Source organism: Bufo gargarizans, chromosome 2 (genome assembly GCF_014858855.1).
Source record: "Bufo gargarizans isolate SCDJY-AF-19 chromosome 2, ASM1485885v1, whole genome shotgun sequence".
Lineage (NCBI taxonomy): Eukaryota > Metazoa > Chordata > Amphibia > Anura > Bufonidae > Bufo > Bufo gargarizans.
The window spans coordinates 333,823,135-333,836,953 of record NC_058081.1 but is presented as its reverse complement, the minus strand read 5'-3'; the positions used below and the strand labels follow the sequence as shown (position 1 = coordinate 333,836,953).

Below are 13,819 nucleotides of genomic sequence, written 5' to 3'. Positions count from 1 at the left end.
ATATACCCAAACGGGTTACACCTCTTTTACTTGATCAAAGTTCATTATAAGATCTGGTTTGGATTGAGGTGGTTTTCGGATCTTTCATTATATTACTCAGTTGATATTGTTGCTCCTTAGTCAGCTTATAGATAGATAATCTAAATATACTTACAGGAACCCTAAACCAATCAATGAACAAGGATACCTTGACGTCCTGATCACGCGGAACGCTGGTAATACGCAGGACGCCAGCAACACGTGGGGACATACAGCTGTAAGCTACGAGGAGGTGGCCAACTACCGCAGCGCAGAGGCGTACATAGAAATCACTGGGCCCCATAGCAAAAATGTGAATTGGGCCCCTTAACCCTGCCCACTACCCACCATGGCCCCTCCCACTTCCTGACCTGGCTCCTCCCATGCCACACTCCCATTAAATAAATTTATGCATGACCTACAGAAACTGTTAGGGGTTTCCTGGGGGGTGACCTGTCACATGGGATATCTGCTGCAGCCTGCAGGTCTCCTTATTTGGGGTGCCCTGTTAAAGGGAATCTGTCACTAGCAATTTACCCAATTTTTTTTTTCATGAATCCATGTTTAACAGAGTACCTTTTTTCCATCTGTCTTGTCCTTTTGATTGAGTCTTGTCATTTCTTCAAAAAATTGATTCTTATGATATGTAAATGACGCTGTAAGGAGCCCAGAGGGGCGTTATTCTTTCTCCACGGTGCCCAGGAACGCCCTCCAAGACAAGTTCATCTAAATCGCCTCCCAGAGGCGCGGCTAAGTGCTCAACACCCCCCCTCCTCAGCGCCGCGCTCTGCTGCAAACACCCCGATCCTCCTCTCGCCGGCATCCCAAATCCCGCGCAGGCGCAGTGCCGTCAGTCATCTTATCATAGCGCAGGCAATCGCCGGCACTGCACCTGCGCGGGATTTGGGATGCCGGCGAGAGGAGGATCGGGGTGTTTGCAGCAGAGCGCGGCGCTGAGGAGGGGGGGTGTTGAGCACTTAGCCGCGCCTCTGGGAGGCGATTTAGATGAACTTGTCTTGGTGGCATTATTAGTTTTCAAATTTAGCTGGGCACGGCACTTCAGAGGGGCGTTCCTGGGCACCGTGGAGAAAGAATAACGCCCCTCTGGGCTCCTTACAGCGTCATTTACATATCATAAGAATTTTTTGAAGAAATGACAAGACTCACAATCAAAAGAACAAGACAGATGGAAAAAAGGTACTCTGTTAAACATGGATTTATGAAAAAAAAATTGGGGTAAATTGCTAGTGACAGATTCCCTTTAATCGGGACATCTGCTAGATTTTTGTGACCTGTCACATGGGACATCAGCCATGATGGTTGGGGGCCGGGGCACTATTTCTGGGGTTCCATGAGTCAGTAGTGGTAAATATCTCTGTGTACATTGTGCTATAATATATTTGGAATTTGGACTAGTCGGCCGGGCCAGGCACTGCTGCAGGGAGTGCAGCCGGCAGTGACACGGCAGGGACGAACGAACGGTACTTCACTTGACTGAGTCTGAGACGAGTGACTTACTTCAAGACTTAAGTTCAGGCCAGCCAGCCAGGGACACAACTGGTGCACTGCTCAGTGCTCACTCACAGTACTACTCACTGCTTCAGAGTTCAGAATCTTCCTCCTCCGGACTCCCTCTCTCTCCTCAGCTCAGGGCAGGCACTGACTCTGGTGAAGGGCTGACGGCGAAGTTTGAGCCGATTCTCCCGCCCGCCCCCTTGCGCCACTGGCCAATCAGCAGCTGCCTCAACAGAGTTGCCTTGTGCTGATTGGCCAGCGGCATGAGCGCCACATGCAGGCTGGTGTTTGATCCTGATTCCGGCAGACGGTCAGGAGGAGGTCAGGTCGGGGGGGGTGCGGCGAGGCGTTTGCGGAAGATGAGTGTATGTTGGGGCTGGGCCCTGGGGAGAAAAGCAGCCGCATAGCCGGCTGCAGCAGGTCATGAGTGGGCGGGACCAAATAGTGTGGGCGGGGCCTTCTCTGTGCTACGGGCCCCCCAGTGCCGCGGGCCCCATAGCAGTGGCGTGGTCTGCCTCTATGGGCGGTACGCCACTGCCGCAGCGGTATCGTGGAAACTCATTATTGGAGGATACTCCATAATGCAGCAAGGAAGTCGGGTGAGTGCACTGACCTGTGATGGGACGCCGCCACAGGCAGAGACAAGCCAGCCGGACATCAAAGAATGAGTAATAACCTATCTTCGACACTCAGTGAGACTGAGGACTATACTCCCTAGCAGTAAGCTATACGATTGAGACTCTCTGAAGCGCCAAGTTCAGCGCCTATATTTATACTTGTGAACTTTAGTGAACAGTTTTAGAGGATTTTTATCATACACATTCGCATATCTGGAATCATATCTATTGATAGACCGTAATATTTACTGTATTGTAATTATTGTTGAATAAATGTACTGTAATTATAACTAGATGGACCTGATGTGTAGCGCCAGTTATTGAATACATTAGATAGTTAGTTAATTAGTTTATTTATATAATACAGATAATTAGTGGGAGATAGTCAGTGTAGGTTAGATAGTGATATAGTGTAGCTGCTGTCCATACATACATGCTGCATACCTGGTGCTGTGATGTTACAAGTTCACAACAATACTTAGTGCACCAATCACTAATAAGTAGTCAGAACTATTAAAATGTGAAGTTGCACGTATTGAGCCAAAATATTTGCATCATTAGTGCCGATTTCGCAATCGCAAATATATTGGAGCACTCTATCTGCATATAAAGCTATTGCAATATTTTGCAGTGCCAACCATTTTCTACAGGCTCAGGAAACTTATAGCAGCTTGAAAAATATAGTTATAGTGACCCACGCCTGTATTTTGCGCGCATTACGTGAATATTACATTGCCGATTTTTCACAATCAAGAAAATAATCTCGAATTCGAGAATTCAAGTATATATGACGGATATTCTACCTAATATTTGCAAAATATAGCAAATTTGAATATTGCTCCTGCCGCTCATCACTAATGAGGTATCACGCAGAGAAATTTAAATTTAGAAAATTGTAAATTTGGGAATTTTTTAAAATAAATAAAGGTGAAATACATTGATTCAAATTTATGACTGTCATGAAGTACAATGTGTCACAAGAAAACTGTCTCAGAATGGATAAATAAAAGTGTTCCAAAGCTATAACCACATAAAGTGACACATCAAGATTTGCAAAATTAGGCCTGATCCGTAAGGGGGTAAATGCCCAGTCTGGAAGTGGTTAAAAGGAAAATTTAGTGTCTCATACCAGGAATGCAGCTATGGGTAACTACCCTTTAAGAGAGCTGAGCAGAGAAAATTTTCCTGACTGCCTGACAGGCCGTGATTGGGGTAATATTTCTCCTTATGGAGGATGCAAAATATGCATGAGGAGTACTAAGCCAGTCAATGTTCCTCTGGGTTTCTGGGAAAAATATATAAAAGTTAGCACATCCTATATATTTGTTGGCATCAGATAGGCTAAATAAAGCTAATTTAGATACCTTTTCCAAAAACCCAGGGGGGCATTGTCTGGTCAACAATACCCCACACAATGAAAAAGAGTACCGTCCCAGACAATGCATATACTGTATATTGCCAGGAAACCCAGAGAAGCATAACTAGGCTCTATCTCTGTCTCAAAGTCCTAGGAAACTAGAGATTGTTATTAGTGTTGGGTGAGCATGCTCTGCCAAAACACTAATCTTACTCGAGCATTGCGATGCTCGGCACATCGCGGTGTTCAGGCGAACACCTCGTGTGATCGAGCGTGATGCTTGAGTTTCCTCCCTACGCAGCCAATAAACGTTCACAGGGGTACTGGCGCTCACTGTAATGTTGTAGCCATGTTGGCTACTGGCATTACAGTGATTCGCTGGCCGGAATGTGTCATCGGGTGCTATATAGCACCCGATGACACGTGTTCGGCTCAGTCTTAGTCAAGGAGAGCTGTGCTGAAGAAGGGACAGATAGTGTAGGGAGTGAAATAGTAATATTTTAGTGAAAAAACTTGTTAGAGACTCAAAAGTCCTTTTAAGGACTATTGTATCTGTCAGCAAAATAATTATTAGCGCAACCTGCGCTAAATTGCGTGGAATTGTTAGAGACCCAAAAGTCCTTTTAAGGACTATAGTTGAATATGGCTACAATATATATTATTAGAGCAACCTGCGCTAAATTGCGTGCAATTGTTAGTGCCGCTTCTGATAGTGACACAACGTCTGCTACATCTTTTATTTTACATTTGCGCAGCCTAAATTTCTTTGACATTCAGCACAATTGTTTGGCCGCTGGTGACAGCGACATTACCAGCGCTACATCTCCTATATAACATTTACGCATCCGAAATATCAGTGACATTAATTCAGTGTAATTTTTTATTAGCCGCTGGTGACAGCGACATTACTTGCGCTATAACTCCTGTATAACGTTTGAGCATCCTAAAATTATATGTGACATTCTATGTACTTTATTTGCGCATACACTTACAAAACCTGCGCTACTGTACCTGTGACATACTTGCAAGCATATATACAATTTAATATGGGCAAGGCGAGCAGTAAAGGATGGGGAAGTGGCCGTGCTGCTAATGGTGCACGCAGAGGCCGTGGCCGGTGAAACTGTGCCTGCTGCCAGAGCACAAGAAACACACTCATCCACAATACCTAGCTTTATGTTCCAGTTTGCAGGGCGGCGCAGGACACCACTCTCGAAGTCAGACCAGTGCGACCAGGTGGTCGGTTGGATTGCAACAGATAATGCTTCCAGTCGGATAGCACCACCCTGTCTTCCACAAAGTCCAGTCTCAATAGCCAAGAGTCTGGTAAACAGAATCCTCATCCTGATACTCCTTCCTCCCACCATGGAGAGTCCTGGCAAACAAGTGATCCCACACTTGGATATTCCGAGGAACTCTTTTCGTCGCCATTCCATAATTTGGGCCTCTCGACAAGCCCGCTTCAAGAGGGACATGAGGAGATATTGTTCCCTGATTCCCAAACTCTTGAACTTCTACAGTCACAAGAAGATGACAGTGGGGAACGGCAATTAGTGTTTCACGAGGTGGATGATGATGATGAGACATAGTTGCCAATAAGTCAACCGCAATTACTGTCTCAAGAGGTTCATGATGATGATGAGACACAGTTGTCAATAACTGAGGTTGTTGTTAGGTCCACAAGTCTGGAGGATAACCAGAGTGAGGAAGCGGAAAAAGGAGGTGGTGGATTATGAAGTCACTGAACCAACCTGGGAAGTTGGCAAGCCGAGCAAGAACAGTAGTACAGAGGGGGAGGGATCCGCAGCACCGCAACAGGTTGGAAGAGGCAGTTGGGTGGCAAAAGGGAGAAGGCAGGACACACCAAACTGGCCAACAACTGTTCCCCGGAGCTTTCCCTTGCGGCAATCTCCCTTGCCAAGGGGTAGGTGTTTCCGCAGTCTGGCGCTTTTTTGAGAAAAGTGCATACGATAAAAGAATTGTGGTTTGCAACCTGGGCCATACCAAAATGCACAGGGGTGTGAACACTTTTATCCTGGGACGCTACATTTTCCTGACGGCACACTGGGTGAATGTTGTGAAGGCCAGTAGCGAGTTGTACCCTGGGATGGCACAGGTACTACTGACATCAAGGATTGCAGGCCCTACTTCCATTATGGTTTCTGCCACCACCTATATTAGTGGCTGCAACCCCCCCCCCTTCTCCTACTCCGCCACCTCCTCCACTTCCACCTCTGAATTATCATCTTGCAGCACCAGTCAGACATTAGTCAGTAGCTGGAAGCAGTGTAGCACTGCAGTGGGGAAGCGGCAACAGGCCGAGCTTAAACTGATCTGCTTACGTGACAAACAGTACACCGCCACAGAGCTGTGGCAGGGTATAAGGGACCAGACTGAGTTGTGGCTCTCGCCACTCAACTTAGAACAAGTCATGGCTGTGTCTGATAATAGCCGTAGCTTGGTGGCGGCTTTGGAGCTCGGCAAGCTCACAGACCACGTGTTCAACCTAGTGGTTCAGCGGTTTGTCAAAACCTACCCCAATTTGCCAGAGCTACTGGTGAAGGTGCGCCATGTGTGTGCCCATTTCCGCAAGTCATCGAAAGGTTCCGCTGGTCTGGCATCGCTGCAGCAGCGCTGGCAATTGTGAGCTCACCGACTTTTGTCTGATGTGAACACGCACTAGAACTCCATGTTCCACATGTTGGCCAGGCTATGTGAGCAGCAGAGGGCAGTAGTGGAATACCAGCTGCAATATGGTCGTCGCCTTTCCAGTCAGCTTCCACTCTTCACAAGCGATGAGTGGGCATTGATGTCTGACCTCTGTGAGCTTTTACGCAACTTTGAGAAATCAACACAGATGGTGAGCGGCGATAGTGCTATTATCAGCGTAACCATTCCACTTCTGTGTCTACTCAAACACTCGCTGCTCACAATTAAGGTGGACGTTTTGCATGTAGATGAGGTGGAAACGGGATAAGACAGTACACAGGGTGATAGCCAGACCACACTTAGTTCGTCTTTCCAGTGCGAATTGGATGATCAGGAGGAGGAGGAGCAGGAGACGGTTGCCTCCGCTACAGAGGGTAGTACCCATGGAAGTTTTACTTCATCTGTTCAGTGTAGATAGGTAAAAGATGAGTAAGAGGATGAGGAGACTGAGATTCATCCTGACTCTGGCACACATGGCTGACTTTGTGTTAGGCTGCCTTTCCCGTGACCCTCGCGTTGTACGCATTTTGGCCTACACAGATTACTGATTGTTCACCCTTCTCGACCCCCGCTACAAAGAGAACGTATCGTCTCTCATTCCTGTGGTGGAGCGGACGAGCAAAATGGTGCAATACCAGAAGGTCCTTGTGGAAAAATTGGCCCAAAAATTTCCAGCTGACAATGCTGGCTGCAGAGTACGTAGTTCCTAGGCCATCCGAGGAGGGGATACGAGAGGAACATACAGCAGTCCCAACAGAGGCAGGGCAACACTCCAAAGACAGTTTTATGACACTCTGCCAGCACCCTCAACCTGATGCACAACCTAGTGTCACAAGGAGGGAAACATTTTGGAAGATGGTGAAGGAGTACGTAGCAGACCGTGTCAGCGTCTTCAGCAATCCCTCTGTGCCTTACAACTATTGGGTGTCCAAGATAGACACGTGGCACCAACTGGCACTCTACGCCTTGGAGGTGCAGGCCTGCCCCGCAGCCAGCGTTTTGTCAAAGCGTGTATTTAGTGCTGCTGGGGGCATAATAACTGATTAGCGCATCCAACTGTCAACTGAAAATGCTGACCGGTTGACTCTTATAAAAATGAACAAGGCCTGGATTGCTCCTGTCTTCTCTACTCCACCAGAGGAAAGTGGCTGAACATAAAGGCATTCTAAATGTGGCTTTTATGGTGTATTGAATACACTGTATTCCCATGCACCCCTTTCACCACTAAAAAGGGTATATGGTTCAATCTCCCTTTTTGTCGTCGTCCTCCTCCATCATATGAACATGCTTATTAGGCTGCCCTCGCTCCTAATAATTTAGAGGGTCAGCCAGGGGCGTAGCTAAAGGCTCATGGGCCCTGGTATAAGAGTTCTGCTTGGGCCCCCTTCCCTCAGTGCTTTGTGGCCAGGGGCAGGGAAGCACATAGCCTTTGTCCTGCCTGAGGCAAAAATTGAGATGGCAGCCCCCCATGCCAAATTCTTGACCTAACCCCTTCCCTCCAGCCAGAGGTGTAACTTGACCAGCATGCACTTTCTATAATATTGGTGTCTTCTTATGTGGCACAAGGGTCTTTAAGCCCCTTCAGGCTCCTGGGCCCAGTAGCGACTGCTACCTCTGCACCCCCTATAGCTACGCCCCTGGGGTCAGCTCAGCAGCAGGCCCTCATCCATAATGTTTTAGAGGGTCACCAGATGGCCCTCGCCCATAATGTTTTTGAGGGTCACCAGCAGGCCCTTAACCATAATGTTTTAGAGGGTCACCAGCAGGCCCTCACTCATGTTTTAGAGGGTCACCAGCAGGCACTCACCCATAATGTTTTTGAGGGTCACCAGCAGGCCCTCGCCCATAATATTTTAGATGGTCAGATCAGCATTAGGCACTCGCCCCTAATGTTTTAGATGGTCCCATCAGCAGTAGGCCCTCGCCCCTAATGATTTAGATGGTCAGATCAGCAGGCCCTTGCTCCAATAGTTTTTGAGGGTCACCAGCAGGCCATCAATCATAATTATTCAAGGGTGTGTAGGATGCCCTCCTTTATGTGTAATAAAGGGTGTATTGAAGTGCCGGTTCCTTGCAATTTTTGGCAGCCCTTTCACTTAGTGCATAGTGTAGGAGTCCAACTACCTGAACAATTGTACCACAATGTGAATGAGGCCCTCCTTTATGTGATATATAGGTTGTATTGGAGTGCCTCTTCCTTGTAATTTTTGGCAGCACTTGCACTTTATATACAAGTAAATATATAGGAAAGAATGTTTCTTAATTTTTCCTCTAAAATCGATTTTATCTTTGGTTTTGTGCGTATTATTGTCAGTCTGTAAAAGTGGCGTACTACTTGGACAACATCGTTCCCAGCAGCAACCTGGGAGTCCAAGATGCATCCAGACATCCTCCCCATGCTGTTCCCGAACCATTTCAGTGGTGCTTCCATCAATTTCTGATCTTTTCCTGTGAACCAGACACCCTCCCTTCTTCAGAGCAGGGGGTGCCTGGTCCATTGAGCTCGGTGCTCTGTAGAGCACCCAAGCACTCTCACGGCACCTGGAACATTTGATTTGGGTAGAAAAGATTTGTACCTGAAACATATTTTAAGAAATTAATTATGGTGTATCTTTCCTTGTAATATTAAACAAAGCATTCAATTACAATTACTGCTTGATATACTATTTTGAAGCTCTTTATGTACTGCTTCTTTGAACATTTACACTGGTGTGCTTTTGTGCTAAAGTACTGCAGCAGTAGGGACCAGGCAGAAAAGGTCCTTCATGTAATGCATGGAGATCTCTCACAAGGAGACTCTTTGCTATAACACGTAGAAGAGGCCCTAAATAGAGTACAGTATTTTTTTGCCTTATAAGACGCACCAACCCATAATACGCACCTAGGTTTTTGAGGAGGAAAATAATAAAAAATTATAATTTTAACCAAAAGGTGTGCTTTTGGTGGGTTTTGAACTAATGGTTGTCTGTGCATGACACTACTATGGGGGATCTGTGGATGGCACTGTTATGGGGGAATCTGTAGGTGGCACTGTTATGGGGGGATCTGTGGATGGCACTGTTATGTGGGGATCTGTGGATGGCATTGTTATGGGGGGATCTGAGGGGGGCACTGTTATGGGGGTGATCTGTGAATGGCACTGTTATGGGGGGTGATCTGTGAATTGCACTGTTATGGAGGGGGATCTGTGGATGGCACTGTTATGGGAGTGGATCTGTGGATTGCACTGCTATATATGTGTCACCCACAGATCCCCCACCCCATAACAGTTCCATTGACATATCCCCCACCCCATAATAGTGGCATCCACAGATGCCCTAATATACGGGAGCTAAACCTGTGGGAGGGGCCGGTGGCAAGCAAATGAAGCGGGGCCGGTGCAGTCACTGTACTCCGGCCCCGCCGCTCACTCACTGCTTTATTGCCTAAAACTTTTATAATAATAACTTGAATTGAAGTTCCAATCCCCAGCCCCATCTGTACTACTTACTAAATGTCCAGTAGCAGGCAGACCAGGGCGGGCAGCCGGCTGTAACTCACTGATGTCACGTGCCTGCGCCACCTACTTTATGAATGAAGTAGGCGGCGCAGGCACGTGACATCAGTGAGTTACGGCCGCCCGCCCGCCCTGCTCTGCCTGCTACAGGACATTTAGTAAGTAGTACAGATGGGGCTGGGGATCGGAACTTCAATTAAAGTTATTATTATAAAAGGTTTAGGCATTAAGGAAGTGAGTGAGCGGCGGGGCCGGAGTACAGTGACCGCGATTAGCAAGATAGCCCTGTTCATAGGGGCATATCAGGGTATGCAGAAAGGGTAGTAGAAGAAAGTCCTCTATTTAGGCCCTCCTCTATATGTTATTGTGATCACTTCGTGATAATCCCAGGTAAAATTATTACCCTAGTTAAACTTAATCATGTAAAAATGTAATTTTACGTACTAATAGTCCTACTTCTTATCGCTTAAAAGGTTATCTAAATTTTAAAAAGTGTTGCTTGTTCCAGTACACAAAGGTTGAAAGAACTGAAAATGTACTTGTGTCATGTCTTCATGGTCAGCTCTCAACTTCAGTTTGATTAATGAATCTAATTTTATCCTCACAATGTTTTGATAGATTAATACCTATTCATCCCCCAAACAATTAAAGCATGTCACAAATGTCTTTATTCATTTAGTTACTTTTATGATTAGTGATTACCAAGACCTATTTGTTTCCCCCTTGTGAATACTCAGACAACGTCAAGGTTTTCTAGCAAGATTATATCCCGTCTGAGGTTTTCTCACTGTGCTCATCCCCCTATTCTTACATATTAGTGTTGTTTCAACCTAACATTTTATCTTGCCACTTTGTGCCCAGGCACTTTACAGTGGAATGTAGTAAGATGGATATAGGGCTATTGTCTGATAGAAAACCATTACCCTTTAGGGTGAATACATGACCCGCAGCACAAAGATTTGACATCCCATCCGCTTTGTGCCTTGGTATTCCATTATTCATAGTTCCTTTATTCTGCCTCGTGTCACTGAGTAACTGATCCACTGCAAATACATAACACTTATCTGTTTCCCAGCTTTTTTTCTTTTAATTTTAATTTTCTTTGATCAAATTGCATTCATAAGTGATGATATATTTCTACTTTAATTCAATAAAACATTCAAACAACATTTAATAAGAGATAGATCCATAGGTGGGTGATTCAGCATTAGATCAATGCACTCAAAGCACTAATAATTTCTGCAACGCAGAAACCTATGAGAAGTTTTATTGTTTGTGTGTTGAACATTTATTTACTCCTCTTATATTCATAGCAGAACAAAATGTTCTTTCTCAATAACAGATATATGAATTGTGAGGCATAGGACAACCCGTATCTTTAGATGATGACAGCTTCTGTAGAAATGTAAACTTCCAATGTCTATTGGGAGATATACTTCAGCAATTGCTTGAAAGCCATCGGCAGGGAATCTTTCCTTGAACTATGGAATAAATAAAATGTTCCTATTGAAATATGGGATTATAAATGATGAAATATCTGCATAAAACATGCATGTGTTTGTTCTTCATACAACCCTGCTTACAAAGCAGCATATGTATTGGAGGCAAAAAATATATTCCAATTTCCTTATGTTGCAATTGCTAAACCTTAGTTCCTAAGAGCTTACTTTGGAAACTGCTGCATGAAGGAAGGATTTATTTTTTCTGAAATCATTTATCATATTCGTGTACATATTCTATATAAAACCACTTTAAGGGGAATTTTGGTTTTATCAAATTAAATGTATTCTTATGCATACTAGAAAATACAGTTTTGTAGAAAACTTTTCATTCCCTCTTGGGCACCTTCATAGACTAGTTTTAGAAGGTTAAAAATGTTGAAAGCCTTGGTCATGTGATTAGCATATGTGTACATTGCATAAAAGAGCTCTGATAACTGTACTGTAAGGAGTAAACAATAAAAGTTGCCATCGAATGACTACAATGTGAGATTCTGTACATAAATGTTCTCTTCTCATGAAAGAAGAATACTGTCTGTGTAGTGTCACCTTTAAGTTGCTACCCTGTAAGTTAATGTCTGACCCATTAACCCCTTTCTGACAGCCACTATACATGTACAGTACATATCATCTAGTCTTGAAAGGGTTAAAGAGCCTTGAAACATGACTAAAGATTTCAGTCAAACATCTGTAGGGTCCCATTTTTTGTGTGTGTGGGGGGTGGGATAGAAAAAAAATTTGATTAACCACATTTATTTTTTGGCTACCTAAATTATTTGCAACATTTTTGTGGCATTTTTAAGGTGTGCTTGCCCATTAGCGTTTCCTTAATCCAGTTTTTCCCTTATAGGGAAATGACGTCAAAATGGTTAGTGGCAAATCTCACTATCTGCTATCTCACCTCTTTGACATCTGTGAGTGGAAGGGTGAGGGCAGCCCTAACAGATATGCCTTGTGTGGTGCATCTGACAGTTGCAGTGTGGCGGTGGGACAATAGTGACAACAATAAACAGTCTTGCTGGCCTTTATGACAGTTGGTGTGTCAGTAGAACATGGTCTGTGTGCTATCTCCGGCATGCATGCTGCAGGTTTCCCAACCCTTCTATATACCTTCCACAGCTAACATGTGGAACTGGTGTTTTTACTGCAAAATGCGCATAAAAAAACGTAGGTGCAAAAAATACCAATAAAAATTCAATATCGCACATAAATGTCAACAAAATGCTAGGCGTATGTTTTGAGGTTCTTGGCTCTTCTCAGTCCATAGCAGGAAAGAAAAGAAAAATACACTATTTCTATCATCAAACACTCCAATACTGGTTCCCTTCTCCTCTGGTGTATACACATGAGCTTACTGTGCATGTCATGAGAGAAGAAGGGAATGAGTATTAGAGGATTTATGCCATCTGCACAAGCTTACAAATGGCTGGCTGGATGGGATGTGTGGGGGATGTCAATCACAATGAGCTGGACATGACTGCAGCAATGACTCCATGACTTCTACAGTGTAAGGAGACAACCCAATGACTCTGTGACTCAAATTTTGATATGAAAGGGTACTTTTTCAAAATGGATTTATATCAAAATGATCATTTTAACAGGCACAACAATGAACTTGCTGTAATGTGATCTCCATCACCTTATCATTTGGTGCATGTGATAATCCAAATAAGATCATACACATAAAAAAATATGAGCAATGTGTTTCGGGGCGTATGTATCCTTTTCTCAAGAGCCCTTAGAAAGGGGTATATATATCCTAGAACACATTGAGCAGATTCTTTTATATGTATGGTTTTATTTGGTTTATAAAGTTGTTTGTTTTTGCAGACCCTTTGTTGAATTGATTTGAAATTGGCTGATTGTGGATTTCAGGGATGATTGGTATTGCCATATACCTCCCTCCTCTGTTGGTATAAGTATACTTATGCCTACCCACTTAAGATCCACTCAACATACTGAGCCATCTGTCCTCCATTTTGTTCTTTCCTTGCAGTTTAGCAGTTCATAACATGGTACTGGTTGGCTAGATAAGATGCCTTCGATGCAGCTAAAGAGGAGGTCTTTAAAATATAAAGGAATCTGAGCACAGTGTATTAGAAAATTGCATACCTTTATTTGTTGAAACCTGGAAAACCCATCTAGTGAACATAATGTACAGTGGAAAAGTGGAGCAATTTATAGTATCAACCATTCAAGTTGTTGCTTTCAGAAGACCCTCTGAAACATTGTTTCCCTTTACATTAGTTTGATATTTTCCTCAGTGTAGTCTAAATCTGCATCAGTTCTTCATTCAGAGGCTGCTTTAGATGATACCATCTCTTATCCAAGTGAGACATTCATAATATAGTCCATAAGGGCGCAGGTTGCAGATTTCATTATCCTATATGTCTTCACTCCCTGGTCTGGTTGTAGGCATACACATAAAAAAATATGAGCAATGTGTTTCGGGGCGTATGTATCCTTTTCTCAAGAGCCCTTAGAAAGGGGTATATATATCCTAGAACACATTGAGCAGATTCTTTTATATGTATGGTTTTATTTGGTTTATAAAGTTGTTTGTTTTTGCAGACCCTTTGTTGAATTGATTTGAAATTGGCTGATTGTG

General features: G+C 44.2%; 1 pseudogene; it reads left to right on the top strand.

Annotated features, from left to right (window-relative positions):
• Window positions 1-13,819, top strand: part of LOC122925882 — a 2,558,103-nt pseudogene that overhangs the window by 1,161,463 nt on the left and 1,382,821 nt on the right.